The sequence below is a fragment of the Panthera leo genome, chromosome F3, assembly GCF_018350215.1.
Source record: "Panthera leo isolate Ple1 chromosome F3, P.leo_Ple1_pat1.1, whole genome shotgun sequence".
Taxonomy (NCBI): domain Eukaryota; kingdom Metazoa; phylum Chordata; class Mammalia; order Carnivora; family Felidae; genus Panthera; species Panthera leo.
The window spans coordinates 24,007,808-24,028,508 of record NC_056696.1 but is presented as its reverse complement, the minus strand read 5'-3'; the positions used below and the strand labels follow the sequence as shown (position 1 = coordinate 24,028,508).

The following is a 20,701-nucleotide window of genomic DNA, read 5'->3' as shown; positions in this document are numbered from 1 at the left end:
TGTATCCTTGTCTTCTCCCATTCATCCAGTTCAGTGTTTCACGATGATCCCGGGCGCAGAAGATGAGCCCTCCTTTGCAGTGACACTGATAATTGACCTTCGTGGCTCCCTGCCCTCCCATCCGTCACCCACCACCCATTAGCAGGCTGTCAGTGGTCAGAAGAGATGAGGGGACACCCCTCGACTTTTTAGGAGGGCCTGAAACCACCCTGTCACCTTTCATTTCGTTAGCAAATAAGCCATCCTCCGTCCTCACTCTCTCCCTTCAGAATGTTCCATGAACCTTGCCACTTCCTCCTCCTCTTACCTGCAGCACTGGCTAGGACAGTGCAAAGCGTCTGCCTACTGGAAATGTAGCACGTTGACACTGGTGATGGTATTTGGAGATGCAGAAGCCAAAGCCCCAGGGCACTGGTGGGGGAATGTTGACTGTGGGTTTGGTAGAGTTTATTTTTCCATATTATATGAAGAGAATGATCTCTTCTCGAAGACAGAAGTAATATTTTTAACAAATGTTGTCACAAGTAAATAGCAATCAAAAAGGAGAAAATAACTTTTGTATTTTTTTAACGCGTTTGATAGCTTTGATGAGGGTTCTCTTTGTTACTGTCAGGGAAGGGCACCCTATTAAATGCTATGCTAGGTTTGGGTTTGTCCCACAGAAACACAGAAGGAGCACTGGGTGTATCTCTCTCGTGGGGTTTATCAGCCACACTGCCACCCTCCCAAGGTGGGTAGTTATTTGTCCTGGGTAGCCAAGCAGCACCTGCCACGGAACAGAATCAGAAGCTGAATTTGCACTTGCTGAGGAGATGAGCCTTGACTTTACAATCCATCCATGTGCTAATGGTGCGAGTCCTTATCTCCGTTTAGACCGAGGGGCACAACAGTGAGGGAGAGGAAACTCAGTCAAGTGCTACAGAAAATGGACTCAAATGTTAGCAACAAAAGCCCTTAATTCTTTCAGCCGACAGCAGCTATTTTGGGGAGCAGCTGTGGTTGTTACATAAATAGAGATGCAGCCAAAATTTAAGGCTTTTTATCCTGCTTCAAGCAGAAAAATGCAGAGAGAGTCAAGTCGCCTAGGGTTCTAAGTTCCCTCCCTTTGTACGGTTTTGGCCAAGTGACTAAAATAGTTTTCCTCCACCGTAAATGAGCTGCTGAGCCCCACCTGAAACCTGTCCATTCGGGACTTGGCCTACTGTTAGATGATTTCCTATTCTTACCAGGCAACAATGATGCTGACACGAAGCATCTTCCCTGTGACTCCTCTGTTTGGTGTCTCAGAGAGTGTCTTCCCAGAAAATCACCGCCTTCTACCCAAAGATAAAACATGCTCGTATCGTTTTTTTCCAGTCATTTTTAACATTTGACATCAGACACATGTACACGGAACTAAGTGTGTCCTGAGAATTTGACTTCTGAGTGTTTCATTAAACTAGAAGCCGGTTCCCATGAACCAGGGCCTCTTCACCTGGAGTTCTGTCTCCTGGGTTTAACTCTTTGATGTGCAGACGTGATTTCATCTGCAGACACATCGGTGTATCTAGAAATAGATCTGAGAAATGGGGTGGTTGAGTGGGTTGGCATGAGATGCTTGACTATGTTAGCACACAAAGCTTGTCTGTTTTCCATCGTTGGCTTTAATCATAAAATTGTCAAGTGATTTGTGTTTGTACTTTATTTTTTTTATGCCTTCTGAAAGGGTCTAATGCAAAAATATTTTGCCTTTCCCCTCCTGCCCCCCCCCCACCCAAGTGTATCTGAACATTAAGCAGATTGTCTCAGATACAATGAAAAGAATCATCCAGAAACTAGTGCTTCAGCTGGCTGAGGACTCAGGGAGATGGAAGGAGGGAGGGAGGGAGGGAGGGGAGTGGCCTGGCGGATGGAGGTAGAAAAAGGAAGGATGAGAAATGGACTGAGAAGCTTTTAGCAGAGAGAGTCGATAGCATGGCCAAGTGCCGGATGCAATTCAAAATCCAGCTGCCTGGCGGCCAGTGGGTGGGGCCGACTGCCAACAAGATTTACAGCTGGATTACACACGCTTTATGTGTTCTAAGTTGTGGAGTTGTAAAAGTTCAGCAGTATATGCGCTGCTTTCTTTTGGTTGGCGGAGATTCAAGATTCTGGAGTCCTTGCTGTCATAACTGAATACGCATTTGTTACTGGCAGAGAACCTCAAAAGAAGCTTTTACCTCAGCAATGCCTGCTAGCCCCAGGCTGGAGCATAGAGCCGTGTTATGGTCTATTTAGGGACAAAGAACAGTACAAAGTCCAGAGACGAGGAAACTAGGTCAGCCCTCGGTGGCCACCCACAGGCCCGCTGGGAGACAGGTCTCTCCCCCTCTGCAGAGCCCCTGGTCTGAGACGGGCCGTCTCTGACTCGAATAAGAGATGAGATGAGCTGGTGGAGGAGTAAGTAGCCTCAGGTCGTCTGGGCTCTGCACTGGCGCTGCCGCAAGTCAGGGGCGCCCCCAGAGTCCGAAGTGACCCGCCTGTGACCTCAGAGCCCCCAGGAGCAGCCCAGGGACGGTGGCGCCCCCTTCCTGGCCCCATTTGATGCCATCCTGCTTTGAGTTGCACCTCTGTCCTCCTCCCAACCTCATCAAGACTTTCTTCCTCTGAGGGCCAGACTCTCCCATAAGCCCGCTAAAAGCAGAAATTATACCTCTCATGAATTTTACCTCAGAGCCTGTGATGCAGGCCAGCATATTGATTACAAATTCTGCTCAGGCATTAGGCAAGGATTTTAAGGGCGCTCCATCTCTACTGGCCTTAGAAAAGAAACTCCGTTAAATATGTTGGTTTCCTAGGAAGAAAAATGATCAAATTCTTAATCCAAGAAAATACTGACTCTGAATCTTGGACTCCGGGACTCTAGTATGTTCTTTATGAAAGGCAAAACGATTGGTGTCTAAGGCAGCCTCCCTCCTCCCAACTCCCAAATTAAAAAAAAAAAAAAAAAGGCGTATTAGATTGCACTGTATAATTTTACATAAAATCTGCCTTCCATGCTTCTGCCCCTGGAAGGCATTTTCAGAGCTTTATTTCTTTGTACCTCTCAGAAATAAAGCTTTTTGTTAAGTTGCTTGAAACGCCAGAAGGAAAAGAAGACCGGGTCGAGGAAAGGGAATATATATTTAGAGACATGATGAAAAGGTGGCAGGAAGCAGGAACATTGGCTTCTGGAAGTCACGTGTGGACTGCTAGACCCCCACGCGCTTGTGTGAAGCTGGATAAGGCTGTCGGCTTTCACGCCGCGGCAACTGTCCTTGCAATAAACCTTTGGAATTTTGTGAATGAGTTGTATGGGTTGCCTTTTGCCAATGAATGGACCTGTTTTTCCAAGGGGAAAATATGTCCTTCAGTCACCTTTATGTGTGTCTCTGGGAAAGGGTCAAAAGGCTACAGCAGAAAATGAAGATGGTGGGTGAATATATTTACGTTTGTGACAAACCTGAAGACTATCTATACCACGTCTTTCAGGAGACTCTTGTACCTTATCTGGGATCTAATCTTAATCTTGGGGAAAGAGGAAAAGAAACTAATATTTATTATTATACTCAACTCTGTGCCAGATACTGTGCTAGGCATTGTATAATTGTCTCGTATAATCCTCACCATAATCCTGTGAAGCGAATCTGTCCCCCTCGTGTCCTAAGTAGTGTATCGTAAGTACAGAATGCATCTATCCGATATAAATGCCCATGTTGAAAGAAGGAAAGATGTCATTCAAGTATTTTCCGAATTTTTTATTATTACTATGCCCTTTGCAACACTGTGAAAACAACCCTTTGAGGGTATCTACCTTCCAGACTCTCCTTTTGGCTCGTCACCAGCTGGCTTTGCCATGGGGAATGTTTTCTTTGGCCTTCCTGTATCTGATGAGCTGCCCACAAACAGGAGAGGCCACTGGCTAACAGGAGTGTAGGGTCCACAAGAAAAAGGCTTTGGGAATTTAAGCACAGGTCTCTCTTCTTGGAATCCTGACAGCATCTGGAAAAGGAACCTGGGACTTCTGCAGTTAAACACCAGATGCGGCCAGATGCAGCCAGAACAGGCCTTTGAATGCTTGATTTCCTTCCCTGGCTCCCCAGGCTTATTTCATCACAGGCTGCACCATTTTAAGGTGAAAAGCCTTAACCTTGCAGAGAAGTGTGGGAGAATCTGAGCTCCAAAGGTAGAGGAAAGGCCTCGACCATTGACTTACAATCCTTTCTTGTGGGCTAGGTCTTGATGTCTCTTTTTGATGTTTGAACCGGGGTCTGTATTTTCCAGGCTAGTATAAGCACTGAAACTAGATGTGAATCTCTCTCAAGACTTTAATGTTTTGGATAGTCATGTAGTGACTTGAATAGTCATTTAAATAACTTGTCCAAGGTCAGAAGAGCCCAAGAATTCCCCAGAGTTCCTTTCCTTGCTTCTAAAGGCACATCCTCGATAGAAGATGACTCACGTCTCCATGGCAACTGTTAAAGGTGCTGCCTAGAGGGGACCCACCCCTACCCTCACTTGGGTTGAAAGAATCAAAAGAATTTCCTTGTGTAGAGGGGGTGCTAAGTTCAGTTTTCCTGTGAAAACTATCCCCAAGATCTCACCTCCTTCAAACCCGGCAGCTGTCAAATTCCTTCAAGATAACGTGGGAAATGGCTCTTCTCTCTTGTAAGCCAGAGAAATGGCTTTAATTCAGCAAGATTCATTCCTAAACCAAAGGCCTCATTCTAATACTGTCTTCTGCCTCTACCCAGAATTCTCTGTTTTTCCCTTTCTAGGAGTTATTTTTAGTCCAAGGCTTTGAACTTGATTGAGTAAGACTTAAAGGCAGTAAAAAGAACTCCATAAACTCAGCCAGAACTGCCTTAGGGTCCCTAGGATTGAAAATAGCTCTGGCACCTTAGGGACCACTTGGCCTAGACCCAGAGGTGATTGAACAGCCCCTGTGTTTTGGGCATTTCCGTCCAGACCTTCAGGGACTGTTCTTTCTTGACAGTCAAGTGAACGAGGGAAGGGAAGCTTCACAATAGATTTCAAGCCAGCTTTTCCATTCAAAACAAGATGCAAATTTATTTTTAAAAATTCATATCTATTTCCCTGGAACAGAATCAGGCAGCTGCCTTATTAGGACTCTAAATTTGGATCTATTTTCTTAACACACACACACATACACACACACACGCTCACATGCACATGCACAAAGATGCATAGAGAAAGAAAATATAACTACTTTATCATTGAAATACTTCAAGGAAAAGCTGTATTTTGCTTTTTGTAATCTCTAAGATGACATCTAGGAAAGTATTGGTGTAACTCTAGTAATGACAAAACAGGAAACGCTGGTGATCCCTCTCGTGAAAGTTTGAGTTAGACTGAAACAGGAGGATAGAGGTCTGCTGGTCACCTCACCCTGTGCCCCCTCTGGACCAGGCTGCCCTGCCACTGACATGTTTGACTTACCTGGGCTTCTAGCCTGGATATCGTGGCTGGCCTCCTTTCCCTATCCGTGGTGCATAAAGGATTCATCCCTCAGGGTATGTGCCTCATCCAGCCATTTGCATCTACAGCGTTTCCTACACGCTCTCCTGTTCATCCAGTGTAACCTTGACTGGCATTTCGGCAGTTCCACTAGGATGCTCCAACAGCAGTGCTGGAGCCCCTTCCTGTAGGATTTGGGGCCCTTCCTCCAGGTTGTCCCAGATGTAGCATGTTTAGCATTGCCTTCTCCAGTGTTGAGGACTCATGCATTCAGTGTTTATAGAGCGCACAGTATACTCCAGGCACTGAGCTAATTGCCAGCAATACCCGGTTGAACCAAACATAGCTCCTGCCCTCAAGGAGCCTGCCATTAGTTGGGAAGACACTGTGGGATCAGTACTGGGTGCTGCGGGAGCATCTCAGAGTAACAGCCGACCGGCTTGGAGAATCAGGGGCTCCCCGAAAGAGGTGACATCAAAGCTCAAGTTTGTTAGAGGACTGAGGGAGAGCGTTGCAAAGGGCCTTCTATGCTGAGGGAACAGCGTGCGTCTCAGCCCAAAGGAGAGACAGCGTAGGCTGTCGGGGTAAAGTCGCTGAAGCTGGGAGCTGAGGAGTCGAGGAAAGAGGGTGAGGACAAGCAGTCAGCTGGCCGGTCCCAGAGGACCTCAGAGGCTTCACAGTGGACCTGGGGTGGGGGGGGTTAAAGAAGAGCTATAGGCCATGCTCTGCCCTCCAAGTCAGAGGTCACTGCTGAGGTCACCCAGAGAGGTAAGTGTGGGTAGCACCAGGGCCAGGCTCGGCCCTCTTGCTGTGAAAGCTCACAGTTGCTCGCTGAGATGATTCGTTCCCAGGTGTCCTCTGCCTCTGCCCCCACCCCACCCCAGCACCTTGTCCTCCCGCCAAAAGCTGTTTGCATTCAAGGGCTTTAACCTGGGCTAGATCTTGCTTAGAGGCATACAGGGCACACTGCCTGGCCATCCTGACCTGTCCGTGGAGCCACGAAGGTTAAGAATACCTCTTGGGAGGAGGCTGGCCTAGACCCTGTGATGAGGGTGTGCCCTAAGCTGAATACATGGGAAGCAGCAGAGGGCTGGCTGGCCTAGTGTGACCCCTTCATTCATTCTACCCAAAGGCTGCTGCGCTCGGGCAGCCTTTCACCGAGTTAGGTCACGCCCTGTGGCCAAGCCTTTGCTCTGTCCGGAGTAACTACCTGAATCCTGCCAAAGAAAGGGGATATTTAAAAAAAAAAAAAAAGCACAAATGGAATGTATGCACATGGAAAATACCTGCAGGCCTAGACAGCTGCCATGGACCTCACGGGGACCGAGGAGCCACCAGAGTTCAGAGCTCTGCGCCTTCCGGTCATGAGGCAGGGAGGCTTGGGGAGAAGCAGTCTCTCTGTGGAGACAATTCACAGTGCCTTCTCGGTTTTCCAGAGAACCCATTCGGAGTTCAGAGCATTGGGTTCTGCCCTCCCCCATCCCCACAAATGATTAGAAATTTTATAAAGAGAAGAGAAAGAATTCAATGAATCAAAATACTAGCTATGAGGCAGCACGGTTCCTAGAAACTTAAGAAAAGGCTCGAACAAGTGCTGGTTTCCCCAAGAGGCTGGAGGAATTAGGGGCCGAAGGTACGGTTTGGTCTTCTGCTCGGGGACCCCAAAGGGTTCTGAATATTCCTGGGGACTGACCTCTTGCAAAACCCCCACACCTGCCCCCTGGGTGCAGCCTTGGCATATTCTACAGCAACACCAGCCTTCTGAACCTTGGAAAGATTGGAGCTCAAACACCCACCCTTTTGCCAGATGCTCCTCTGGCTCCTTGCTGAGGAATTTCTAATTCGGTGTCTTGTGGTTCCCAAATGTCCCACAGGCCTGGCCTGTTTCGATTAGAATTTGGCCCGCGGTTATCATGACGTTGGAAATTGAAGAACCTTTGGCCTCACACTCGCCTACCTTAAAATCAAGGTCCTGGAGGGTCCCCTCAGTGGCAGTAGGGGGTGGTCATGGGATATGGCGAGGTTTGCCTTAGGGCATCCTCTCCCCATTGTCAGCTCTGGTCTAGTTCCCTCACTGTCCCTGGGAAAAGATCCAAATGCCTCCTTGCTGGTTGTCAGTGGCTGTGTATTTGTTCCGCGTATTGTGTTTTATTTGGGAGAAGGGCCTTACATTCACGGGAGATAATAGTGGCAGGATCAGGAGGCATCAGCTCTCAGTTGTGTCTGAGAGGTGACTTGGGGCATCGCCTTTCTGAGCACCTGCAAAGCTTCCTCGGGCGGACATGGGAGCCCACCTGGGCAGGCTCCCCAGCTCTCTGCATGCACATGAACTCTGTAAAGCAGTGGGTGCCCATTATTTCCACCGCACATGCCTATCAGCAAAAACTCTGTGAGAAGCACCTCCTCTGTATGTTTAGAAATTTATTTAAAGCGCATATTCATAATATTCCTGTACTAATATATTAGACACATTATAAAAAGTATACAACATAGAAATCTTAAAAGAATAAGATAAAAAAATATCATAAACAGAGGTTCTGGTATTTTCTCTCTGAACACCTGAGGGGGATCTCAAGTACCCCCCTGGGATGTGCATACCCACTTTGGACACTACTGTTTTAAGAGCAAAGCTGCACACCTTGATGGCGTCCATCCCAAACCACCGTGCTGGCGCTTGGCCTGCGGAATAAGAAGGTCTTAAGATAAAATCCCCAGGAGCTTCTGACCTGGGAGACAGGGCAAGCAAACTCTTCACACAACATAATTTAAAGAATTAAAAACCTGCCCGACCGGAAAGCTATCCCCAGACAGTCGTGGCTACAGGTGCTAAGAAAAGATCAGGTACACTGTCCAGAGTCGTGGGATTGCTCATCTTCCCTCTCTGGGTCTCCAGAAGAGGACGTTTGGTGACATCCCCGGCTCTCTCATGATTGGAATTCTTTGAACCCTCCAACTGCTTCAGCAGCCACATCGCTCGAATATTATTGTTGATTTGACCACCAAGATGTAATGATGATTCTGTTCCATTTTGAAAAGGGTCTGAGAAAGTGTACAGGTCTAATTATATATACATATTTATACATGTGTATTTTTGTTTATTGTTACATTTTGACATTGGACTTTCTATTAAATAATTTTTAACAGTTGACCCGGCTTTGTTCTTTTTTTTTTTGTGCCTTCTTTCCTGGGTCTCCAGGAGGGGGCCATTTAAATGTCACAGATCTTGTCCCTGTTGTCCCTCCCTGCGTCTCTCTTCTTCCCTATTCTCGGTACACAGGGCTTCTCCTATCCATTCTTTCAAGTTCTGATTTTGCAGATATGTACTGCATCCAGGACCCACTTGGAAAGCCCCCAACTTTGTCTTCATTGCCCCCGGTTTCCAGGGACAGCCCACTCAATCCCGTCAGCTTCTACAAATGCACAAATTCACGGGTTTGATGAAGGTGCAAGAATGAGCAATAATAAAAAATCATGCCATGAGCCTTTTAAATCTCTTGTATATCTCCACTCACTCTCCCCAGTACACACATACATGCGCACACACATGACTTCCTAGCTGCAAGACCTTGGACAAGTCACTTAACCTTCCTGAGCCTAGTGCACCTCATCAGTAAAAAATGACACTTTTCTCATAGGTTTGATCTGAGGAGATCCCATAGTAAACATTCAATGAACAACCACCTGCTTCATGAAGGCACTCAGCCAGCCCATGTGTGTTCATTGCACAGTGTATGCCAGGCACTGGGGTCTCCCAAATAGGGGGGCAGGGACATGAGGACTTACAGAATGGCCCTCTTCAAAGTCAAATGCAGGAGAAGCAGCACGAAAAATGAGGCAGGTACCTTACAGTCTCTCTCCTGCCCGCCTCCAACGCAGTGAGTACCTGTCACGTATGGGAGGCTCAAAAAAATCGATTCTCTCAACTACACTGGCCTTTCAGGCTCTACCAAAGAGAAATACACACACACACACACACACATACACATACACACAGCCTCCAAGCATGAAGTCAAAAGCACTTGCCCTTGGCTCTGTCCTCCCTGATGCATCAGCCTGTTCACGTCTGATGCTGGTCCATCAGCCAGCCCAGCCAGCCTTCTGCCCTCCACCCTTGCCCTTGGGAATATTTGCCTTGTGATTTCCTAATGGTGTGGAGGTGCAAGTTGGGGTGGAGGTGGTGCGTGGGAGGATGACAGCCTGCCAAGGAGAAGGAGTTGATAACTATTCCCAGGTTTTTTCCTGCAAGCAGTAGAGCTGGAAGTTCAGATTTACAGGCGAGTGTTATGGGCTGTCAAACAAGGCAAAAGCCCAAGATTCTGCTCAGGGTAAATTCTTTCAAACACAACGAGCCTGTTTCTTCCTGTGGAAGTTCATTTGAAATCACAAGGCCAAGGGGCACCTGGGTGGCTCAATCGGTTAAGTGTCTGACTTCAGCTCAGGTCATGATCTCATGGTTCATGAGTTAGAGCCCTGCCTTGGGCTCTGTGCTGACAGCTCAGAGCCTGGAACCTGCTTCAAATTCTGTGTCTCCCTCTTTCTCTGACCCCACCCCACTTGTGCTTTGTCTCTCTCTCTCTTTCAAAAATAAATAATAAATATTAAAAAAAAATTTTTAATTAAAAAAAAAAAAAGGAAATCACAAGGCCTGCCAAGCTTAAAGAGCACCCTAACCCCAACCCTGCTCCACCCCTCCCCACACATGTGCTGGTCTCCTCTCTCCTGTGCCCCAGAGTGGGGCTTTGGGAGCTTCTCTTGAACCTCAAGTTGAAGAGGAGTCCAGCTGACAGGACTCTAGACTGCCCCTTGGTGTCCACTCTCCACGCCTTCGGTAGCAACGTCAGCTTCCAGGTCCCTGGTAATTGCTGGGCTGAACCCCGCGTGTGGCTGCCCAAGTTCTCTCAGATGGAGGCCAGAGGGGTGAGAAGTGGCCTGTGAGCCACGGCTTCCCGGAAGCCTTAAATTCCCGGAAGAAGGCCCGGCTTCCCGGAGCCTTAACTCTCAGTGGGCTGGAAGAAAATAAGGCGGCAGACCACAAGGCTAGGAGTGAGCAATCCTGAAGCTCGGGGCTGGTCCAGGGGATGGCTGTGGGGGACGGGTGCTTCTCCCAGGGTTCTCCCTGCCACCGTCACCCTGCCACTGACAATGCCCATCCACCACTTCTTGCCAGAATGCTCACACAGAGTCATCGGGAGGTAGACATGAAGCTTTTAACTCCCTCCACTCACCTTGCATTACAAATGCAGCTGCCTGCTCCCCAGCAGAACCAGCTTCCACAGGGCTGTCCGCTCTTTGCTGGGTCTTCGCCCCTACATTACCCTGTCGTGTTTATTCTCTTCTGCTTCCTGCTCTCTCCTCGTCTGGAAAACTCTTCATTTTTCCCTATCACCGTAAACTGAACTTCCTTTGAGGTCCAGCTAAAATGGACCACTTGCATGAGAGCCTGCCTCATGGCTCCAAGATACACCAGTCTTTCCGGACAAAAAGAACTCTCCCTTACAGGATGGGCCAGATGGTGGTGGGGTTTGGGGTGGAAGCCCTGAGACTTGAGCCATGGAGAGTTCTGGTGTCAGACTAGGTCACCAAGTGCCCAGCGACCAGGCCAAGTGCAAACACTCACTGACTGAGAGCCAAATCGCCAGTGCTGAGAAAGGCTGAGCCCATAGCAGAGCCCAGTGTGGGTGGCCAGTGGGTCTGAAAGCTGCAATGGTCATGGAGAAGGGCATTCAGGGAGAGAGTGGAACACCTGTGCACAAGTACACTTGTACCAGAGTAGACATTCCACATCATGTTTAGCATTATTTCTAACGAAAAGAATTAGACACAGTCCTAAATGCCCATCAAAAAGAGAAAGGATAAATAAATAGTAATGCAGTCAATCTTGTATCAACATGGATAAGCCTCAAAAACAGTGAGTGAAAAACATTCAGAGGATACCATATGATGACACGCATATAAACTTGGAAAGCTTGCAAAACCATGTCGTATATTACGTGTGGATACTGACATGTATAGTACCATGCATGGGAGAGACAAAGACCAATTGCAACAGAGTATGAAGAGAGGGAAGGAAATGGTGCTGAGGAGGGTTAACAACGTTTTAAAAATTGGCTGAAGATGGGGCACCTGGGTGGCTCAGTTGGTTGAGGGTCCAACTCATGATCTCAGTTCAGGTCTTCATCTTGGGGTCGTGAGTTTAAGCCCTGCCTTGGCATGGAGTCTACTTAACAAAAAAATGGCTGAAGCAAACTTGGGGAGATAGGGTATCCGTGTTATTTGGACGGTATTCTCTAAAGACTCTTCTGTGTACTTGGAATATTTCATCATGTTTAAAGGGACACATGAGTGATCCAGGAGCTCTGGTAGCACGGCAAATGTGTTCTTCATCTCACATTTCTATGGTCTTCGCTCCAGCCTTCCCATATAGATGGCGGATCCGGACTGTGCCTTCCCTTGAAGCCCCTCAGCTCCTGGCAATGGCTCAACCCTCACTTTTTGATTCCACTTCTCTCACGTTTGCCGTGGGTGAGACTCTATCCGGCTTTGGGCGTGTTCCAATTTGGCACAAAATACCCTGTCCACATGGGTCTCCCTCCGGGACTGTGTGGCCCACCTGGGACCTCTCACATAGCCCCTCAGAATAGCCCACGACCACTTGCCACCAAGTCTCAGAAGGTGTGGCCTGCAGTCTAGAAAACGTTGAGGAAGAGGTTTGATAGGCATGGAATGAACCCAGAGGATGGGTGAGAGAATCCTGTGTGTCGGAGGCAGGAATTTCATAAGATGTAGGGAGATATTCAGTGCAGTTCCAAACATCACAGGACAAATGCCTGCCAGTAGCCTTCCAGAACTTGGTTCCCCGAGAGTTTTATGGCTCAAGTAAATGTCACAAACAGTGAACACATGCAAGATGTGATAGGGGTTGAGAATCCAGCCCTCCCTCAAAAAATAATAAATAAAAGAGAAAGTGCTACTTGGGCAAAGCTGTCTGACTCGGTCATTCTAAGGCTAGTTTTTATTGATACTCTACTCTGGGGACATCTCAACAATGGCTGCACGCTGGAATCACCCCAGGGGAGCTTTTCAGCCCATCACCACCCGACCTCAGGTCGGTTAAATCAGGGTTTCTGGGAGTGGGGCTGAGCATTTTTAAATATCTCCCCAGGCAACTGTGAGGTACAGGGAGGATTCCAGAACCATGTGTCTACACAGCATGCCACTGAATTGGGCACCAGCAAACAAAACTGAACAAAATAAACCCTGCCCTTTAGGAGTTAAACAACAGTAGCGGGCCGGTTTGTACACACACACTCCAAGGCTGTGAGCACTCGGGGTGGGGGGAAAAAAGCTCTGCGATCATTCTGGATGGGGAAAATGAGCAAGGCAAGTGGGAGAATGGGTGGGGACTCCCCAATGACACAGAAAGGGCGTCCCTCTTGTTGATATGGGACAAGAGAATGAGTCAACGCCTGGACGATGAAGCACTCAAGCGAGGGAAAGGCCTCCAGGTTCCATCTGGTTTCCAGGCACGATTTTGCTCAATTGTTCCAAAGAAAGAGAATTTCATGAAGACACCCCGATGGGAAAGCTGCCGCCTCCACTGGCCGCCCGGTCCTCCAGGGCAGGAAGTTTACCCTTCGTGGCTAATCTCAAGCAGCAGCCTCAGCCAGCCCCTGCTTTACCCGGACCCTGAGCTGCTGCCCCTCAGCCTTCGGGACGCCCCTCATTGTGGGAGGTGTATTCAGGCTGGAACACAGCATCCGGGAAATGAACCCCTTCCCCCCCAAATGGACAAACTTCAGGGAAAACTGATCCCTGCCTGGAGGAAAGCCTTTGTGTGCAGCAGTCCCTGGTCTCAGGGGACTGAAGGCAAGAGTGCTGCCCTCTCCGTGGAGCCCCTGAGCTGAATAAACAGAAAAGCAGCATTTATATGCCCTGTGCCTTTAGTGGGGCAGGAGGTGGGGCTTGTTATCATTATTATAGCTGGGGGCTGCAGAGGTTGAATTCCTGGAGAATTTGGAAACTGCCAGCTGGGATGTTACCCAAGACATATGCCTGTCCCCACATGGAACAGCCGGGCTCACGGCTGGAATTTCAAACACTTGCCCCAATTGTTCACACGGTTCTGGTCATTGGTATGCTGGACACTTGGTAATTGACCCGACGCTAGGTTCTCATGCTCTGCTGTCCCTACCAGGGACTGGCAGCCGTGAATACCACCAACACAGAGACGAGCCAGTGAAAAGTGGTTGTAGAGGCAGATCCGCCATCACCCTGCCCCCCAGGGGCCCAGCCGTGTGGTGAGGACACTGAGAGGGATGCTGGCCGGTTCCCCACAGTCTTGTGTTGTCAGCTGATGGCCCCCCTGAATGTTTCTCATCGGCTGCAAACCAAGGCTGGAGCCCCCAGGAGACAATCACGCTGGAATACAAATGGAGTTTTACACTTAAAGATCGGGTTGGATGGCACATGACCAGAGGGGCATATGAAGGAGAAATCCCTTTCTGAAACTCTGTCATTGTACACACGCAAGTTCAAGTCCCTAACAAGGCCCTGTCTGTTTTCAGTCCCACCCAACTACCAGGGCTTTGCCCAAAAAAGGAGAAAGGGAAGCTTTAAATCAAGTCACCCTAAATCCTCTTTTATCCTTGGGATAATCTGTCCGGTATTTGTGCCTCTGCTGATGCAGTGGTATTCTGGTGCCCCAGGCCCCCTCTGGCTCCTGCCAGGGGTCACAGAGGTGGCCTCAAACACCTCCCCTCTCCCCGCCTCTCCTCTCTCCACCACAGACACACAATTGGAAGGAAAAAGCTTGAGGATCTTCTGATATATAAGCAAATAGATGGGGTCCTCGCAATAAGTAGGAGGACCCCAGCATAAAATGAAGCCTCTTCCTACATTAAAACCTGGCTGTGGTCAGCACTGAGTTCCCACCCTCAAGTCCCAGGTGAGATGGGCTTCCTGGTAGAAACCGAGTCTCTCAAACACCGGCAGAGTCGGCATCATTCCAGGGAAGTGGGGCATTAAAGCTGTCATTTGGATCCCAGTGTTCCACCTTCGAATTGTCACTGCCACTCATTGACCAGTGACAAAATGTTCCTCACCAACTCCTCCCAATAACCCCTATAAAGTAACTGCTGATTCTTCACTTTACAGCGAGGAAAACTGTGCCTCAGAGAGATTGAGTGACTTGCTCAAGGTCACACAGCAAGGAAGTGCTAGTGCCAGGATCAGGGCATCTGACCCAGAGGCCTGGCTTGTAACCACTCGGCCGTCGTGCTGTTCACGCGTGTCACCAGGGTGGCAGACTACCACCTCACAGGTACCCCGGATCACGAGTCCCTCTTTCCCGGGGGGGTGGGGCTTGGGGTTTTCATCGCCTTCCCTGAGGATTATGAGAGGCTTCCCGTTGCTCAGGTCCAGGCTGCTGGGAACAACTGAAAACCTCAGTGGAAATGGGAGGCAGGTGTGGACAAGGGTGGGGATGTAGCAGGAAGTAAAGAACTAGGCATGGAGGGGCGCCTGGGTGGCTCAGTTGGTTAAGCATCCGACTTCAGCTCAGGTCATGATCTCCAGGTTTGTGAGTTCGAGCCCCACGTCAGGCTCTGCACTGACAGCTCAGAGCCTGGAGCCTGCTTTGGATTCTGTGTCTTCCTCTCTCTCTCTGCCCCTCCCCTGCTCTCTCTCTGTCTCTCTCCAAAATAAATAAACATTAAAAAAAAAAAAAAAGTTATCATGGAGCAGCTCTTGAGTGGTCTGACAGGCAGTGGGATCTGTCCAAAGCATCTTGTGAACAAGGGAGGTGGCCATGGGGTCGATGTGCGTGGGAATAGTGTATTCATTCTTGTGAGGTCTCTGTTAGGCAAGAGTCTCAAAGGGTGGTTTGCCCGCTGACAAGGTATACACGACTCATCCAATAGACCACGTGTCCATTTCCAAAGTGTGCCCTCTGGCTCAGCACCACAGGGTTTTCCTTCTATCCCTGTCATACTCGGCTTTGGTTGCCAGTGAGAATCCCCTATTTTCGCCCCCAGATCCTCACTGAGTAGGAGTTAGCCCAGCTTGAGGTCCCAGTGATTAACCCAGTTTCGGTACAGGTGGTGGCAGCCAGGGACCATCTGCCACAGGTAGTAGCGGGCTGCGGGCTCGCTCGGTGCTTTCCTCCCCCGAGATCTCCAGCAGCAGAGCTCCAACACAAGTTGTTGTAGTCAAAAAAGCCATGGAGCCCATGACGTGTTGGTGGACGAAGCTGTGGTGAATGCCAATATCCGTGGGCGTCTTCTCCTTCTGGACCGGCTTCAGCAGCAGCGACTTCGGCAAGATCTTGCCTGCAAATACCTTCTTGGTGTCTGAGACCTAGATTTCAAAGCACTTGATAAAGCCACCCTTTCCCACAAAGCAACCGACACACTGCGAGGGTCCACTAAGACCTCCTGGATCTCCTTCACCAGCTGGGCTGCGGCCAAGGCCCCAGGAGCCGAAACTGCTGGGATCCCGGCTTTGCCGGGTTGACTGGGGCTGGCTTCCCTGCAGCTGCCACCGCACTGCTGTTCCCGGAGTTGTTCAGCGGACCTAGTAGGCTCTGAGCTGAGGCTTGGCACTGATCCGCAGTTCCCTGATTCAAACCCAGCCGCAGGGGTTCGGGGGCAGGGGGGGCGGTGGTTACAAAAGCCTCTTTTATTTTTTTCCATAATTAAGGAGGGAATGGCTCAGGTTCTCCAGGTGCCGTAGGCTGTCCCACTCTGTGCCCCACACCCCACTCCCCCTGGGATCCAGGTCCTGGAATGGGTTTCTTTCCTGGGGCAGAGGGGAAGTGGAGGCAGGTAGAGAAGGTAGCCTTATCAGATTAACTCTGGTAAAATGCTCAGGCTCCCAGCCTGTGCAAGCAAGGTGCCCCAGCCTCCTGTGTACCCAGTGATTTCCAGGCTGGTGGGGGGTTGTTTTTACTCCAAACTCTTGGCCAGCCCTGCATCTCACCCGAGGGCTGTGGTTCGGGGAATGTTTTGACTTGAAATACTCAAGCCTGTGGTGGTAGTTGGAGTTGTGAGACCCTTCTGTGCTAAAAGGAAAAATGAATGGTCTATTTAGAAGCTGCTAACAATTCACAGTATAAAGAACAGGCAACAATTCTGCCGCCGAACTGCAGCTTTCTGAGGGTGCGCCCCAGGGGAGGCGTGCGGCAATCGTGGCCTCAGCTCTGGATATTCCATTTGGAAGACCTCCCACTCGTGGTGGCAATGCTTCCAGAAGATTGTGCCTCCGCCCTGGCTTTCTCAGCGCCTCTCCTCAACCCCTTCCCAGAATACTCTCTTCCTGGGGCCTGTGGTGTTCTTGGGCTCTGAGTAAGACTACTTTTCCAAAACCACACGAACTTTGCTCTGGACAAACAAGGGAAGGGTGGCTGTTTGGAAATGCCTAAAACAGCTGGTCTTGGGCCTGAGTTGTGAGGTTGTGCCTCACCATCGCAGACACACAGTTCCCCTGAAGGAGGAGGCTGGCTTTCCTCTCAGGACAAAATGGTGGTCCCTGGAGCCTTGGGTACATTCCAGGGTGGTGTTTCTATCACCACAGCGATGCCTCATCTCACTGCATCCTAGGATCGGAAGAGACGGTGAGACTCATAGGCTCCTCAACCCTCAGCCTAGTTGAAAATTGACCAGTTTACTGAAATGCCAAAGCTTGTTTCAAAAATCAGTGGCAGTTAGCAATGGTATTCATCTAATTTATCAAAATGAATACCTATATAGGTTCAAGTAATCTCAATCAAAATCCTGATAGGCTTTTGTATGGGAATTCACAAACTGATTATAAAATTTATATAGACATGCAAAGGATCTAGGAAAAACAATTTCAAAAAAAACACAAAGTTGTTTTTCAACTTTGAGGGCTTAACGTAATGCTACAAAAATAGACAATGTGGTCCTGGACACACACAGAGTATAGACACACAAGTAGAGATAGATTAGTGCAACAGAGTAAGAGTCCAGCTATGGGTCCACACATCTATGGTTAATAAGTTGTGCTGGTATAATCGGACCTCCATATTCATGAAATGAACTTTGACCTTTACTGCAGACCACACACAAAAATGAACTTGAAATGGATCCTAGTACTAAATGCAAGAAAATTGTAAAGCTTCTGAAAGAAAAACAAAGGGTAAAGCTTTTACAGCTTTGGATTAAGTAAAGATATTTAGCCAGAACACAAAAATCATGCATCATCAAAGCAAAAATTGATAAATTAGGCTTCATCAAAAATTTTAAACCCTGCTCTTCAAATGATAGTGGTAAGAAAAATGAAAATATAAAGCACAGACTGCAATAAAATATGTGTAAAGCATATATCTGATAAGGCTGTATATAATATATGTACACATTTGATAAATATGTTCAACATCAATAGTCACTAGGGAAATACAAATTAAAACCACAATGAAATACCACTACATAGCTACCAGAATGGCTAAAACTAAAATAAATAAATAAATAGATAAATAAATAAATAAAGTTAAATAAATCGACCACACCAAGTGTTGACAAGAGTGTGGAACAATGGGGGCTTCCATACATAGCCAATGGGGGTGCAAAAAATGGTATGGCACACACTTGGCAGAATTTTATAAAGATAAGCATCCATTTACCATTTCACTCAGCAATCCCATTCTTAGGTATTTATCCAAGAGAAAGGAAAGCATATGTCCACAAAGACTTATACTCTTAATGCTCATAGGAGCTCTATTCAAATCACTGAAAAGTAGAAACTATTCAAATCCCCATCAACTGGCAAACAGTTTAACATACGGTGGTATATCCATATAATGGAATGCTAGTTGGATAACTACTGATAAAGCAACGTGGGTGACTCTCGAAAGTATTACGATAATTGAAAGATGCAGCAACCTGGGGGGAGTGTCATGCCTGTTTGACGCCCAGAGCCAGCTCTTCTGCCAGCCTCTGGGGCCCCTGGCCCCAACTCCACCACCACCTAGACTGCCATTCTCAGGGAATTAGGAATGGCTCCCTCTCATCCTTGAACAATCTGCACTCTTTCTCAGTAGATGTTGAATTGATTTGGGTAATTACAGTAACAAGATTTCAGGATGCAGGAGAGACCTACTTCAAATACTCAGCGGGGGTGCCTAGGTGGCTCAGTCAGTTAAGCATCCAACTCCTGTTCAAGTCACGATCTCACAGTTAGTGAGTTTGAGCCCCAAGTCGGGCTCTGTGCTGACAGTGCGGAGCCTGCTTGGGATTCTCTGTCTCCCTCTCCCTGCCCCTCCCCTGCTCATGCTCTCTCTCTCTCTCTCTCTGTGTCTCTCTGTCTCTCCCTCTCTCTCAAAAATAAATAAACATTTTAAATAAATAAGTAAATAAATAAATAACTATTCAGCTATTTTCCAGGACAAATTTGTATTACTGATTTTTATAAATGATGAGTGTGATCATAATAACTGATCTTTCCCCCACCCATCATGCCCTGAGTTTGTGTGAGTGCAGGGCCCAATGACAAGTGCCAAGGGTGCCAAGGGGTGCCTCCCAGCCCTTGCTCTTAGATCTTATAGGACCTATTTCAATGAATGCTTTCTTAGCCTACACACTCATTCATCCTACAAATATTTATTGAGCACCTACCATAAACCCAAAAGTTGAATTTTAAAGTGTTTTCTCTTCGGCAGACTTAGAGTCAGATCCTAGGTCATGCTGACCTTTGACTGATTAGAACAAATAATTAAGAAAGCATTGTTCGCTTAACTTGGATAATGGCAACATCTGGTTTTTTAGCTTGACTGACTCATGAGGTAGGTTTGGGTATTTTATCTTTGTTGTTCTCAGTCATTCCAAAAATACTGAATCTATTGTTCGGCAAAGGAGTCTCATCTTCTTCCCAAAGCACATTTTTCAGTCTCATTCAGAATGTCAATTATTTGAATCATCATTTTGGGAAGAATGAGGTGTTTGGAAGTGAAGTACTTTATATCAATTCCAATTTATAATTCTTGGGCCAAATCTTTGATTAGTTCTAATTGATCCCGAGGGCTTCGGGAGGGGAAATCATTGCTCCCTCAGGTTATTTGCAGCCTGCTTGACTTTGGTGGGGAATATTTCAGGGTGGGGTCTCTGAGCTGGGAACTGCTGCTGTTTTATATTCGTTGAGCACCGTGAGGAGATGCAGAGAAATCATGATCGCTGATGCCCAAGCCCTTCACAGTGGTGTGGGGCTCTGCTCCTCTTCTGGGCACGTCCATTTCTCCTCTGCCATCTTCAACAATCCTGCGCCAGAGCAGAACAGGTGCAAAACTGAGGGCACAAAGAAGGAAATGTACTCACGGTCAACTGCTAATTGGTAAAGTTTGAATTTAAACCCCAAGACTTCTGACCTCTCATCTCTAAGTTCTCCTTCAACACGATTATCCTCTGCCTCTTCTTTACCTCCAGCCACATTCATAGCCTCCTTGTCCAGGGACTAAAACCAAGCCCAATTCTTCCTCACCCCTAGCTCCCGAGGCCTGCTTGGTGGCACCATGACCTTGACTACCAGCCACCCTGGGCCTTTCAATTTTGCTTCCCACAGCATCTTGAGTTGGTGCTCCGACTTCCGGGCAACTTCTCTATTTGCAGAGAAAGCTTTTTCCTTAACTCAAGCCTGATCATCTGAATATCTGACTCCCTGAGGGATCCTCTAACACAGCCAAGCCTTTGTTTGATTGTGGAGGCTGCCTCCTCTCATATGTATCTGCTCTCTGTCTGGGGCCCCCATCCGCAGCCTCCCTCGCCTGCACACAATGGAAGACCTGTGTCTTTTACCACCGTGAGGATGTTACAGCGGATGCTAGGGCCGGCTGCCAACATTTGGTGGTGCGGAAGCCTTCCCAGCCTGGCTGGTGTGACTGACAAGGTTGGCAGTTGGGTTGATCCTTGGCCACAGGGGCGAGATCCAGCTAGATCACTGGCTCAGGGAAGAGGTGACCTGACTTTTCCCTGAACCCCCCATCCCGTCCAGCAGAATCCTGTTCCTCAGAGATTATGTGTCTCTTCAACTGCCTCGAGAGGCCAAGGCCTGACATAGCAACCAAAAACTTTCTAACTTGGGAAGAATCCTCAGTCGTCTTCTTCATCATTTTTCCAAAGAGTCTAATACAAACCAAAGCCATCCATCCACCCATCCATCCATCCACCCATTTTTAATTTATTCTTTCATTCATAAAAATACTTATTGGACTCTTACTGTA

At 48.1% G+C, this 20,701-nt stretch overlaps 1 pseudogene; it reads right to left on the bottom strand.

Moving 5' to 3' along the window:
- Positions 1–14,622: 14,622 nt before the first annotated feature.
- Positions 14,623–16,163, bottom strand: LOC122211527 (annotated as a pseudogene).
- Positions 16,164–20,701: the final 4,538 nt, after the last annotated feature.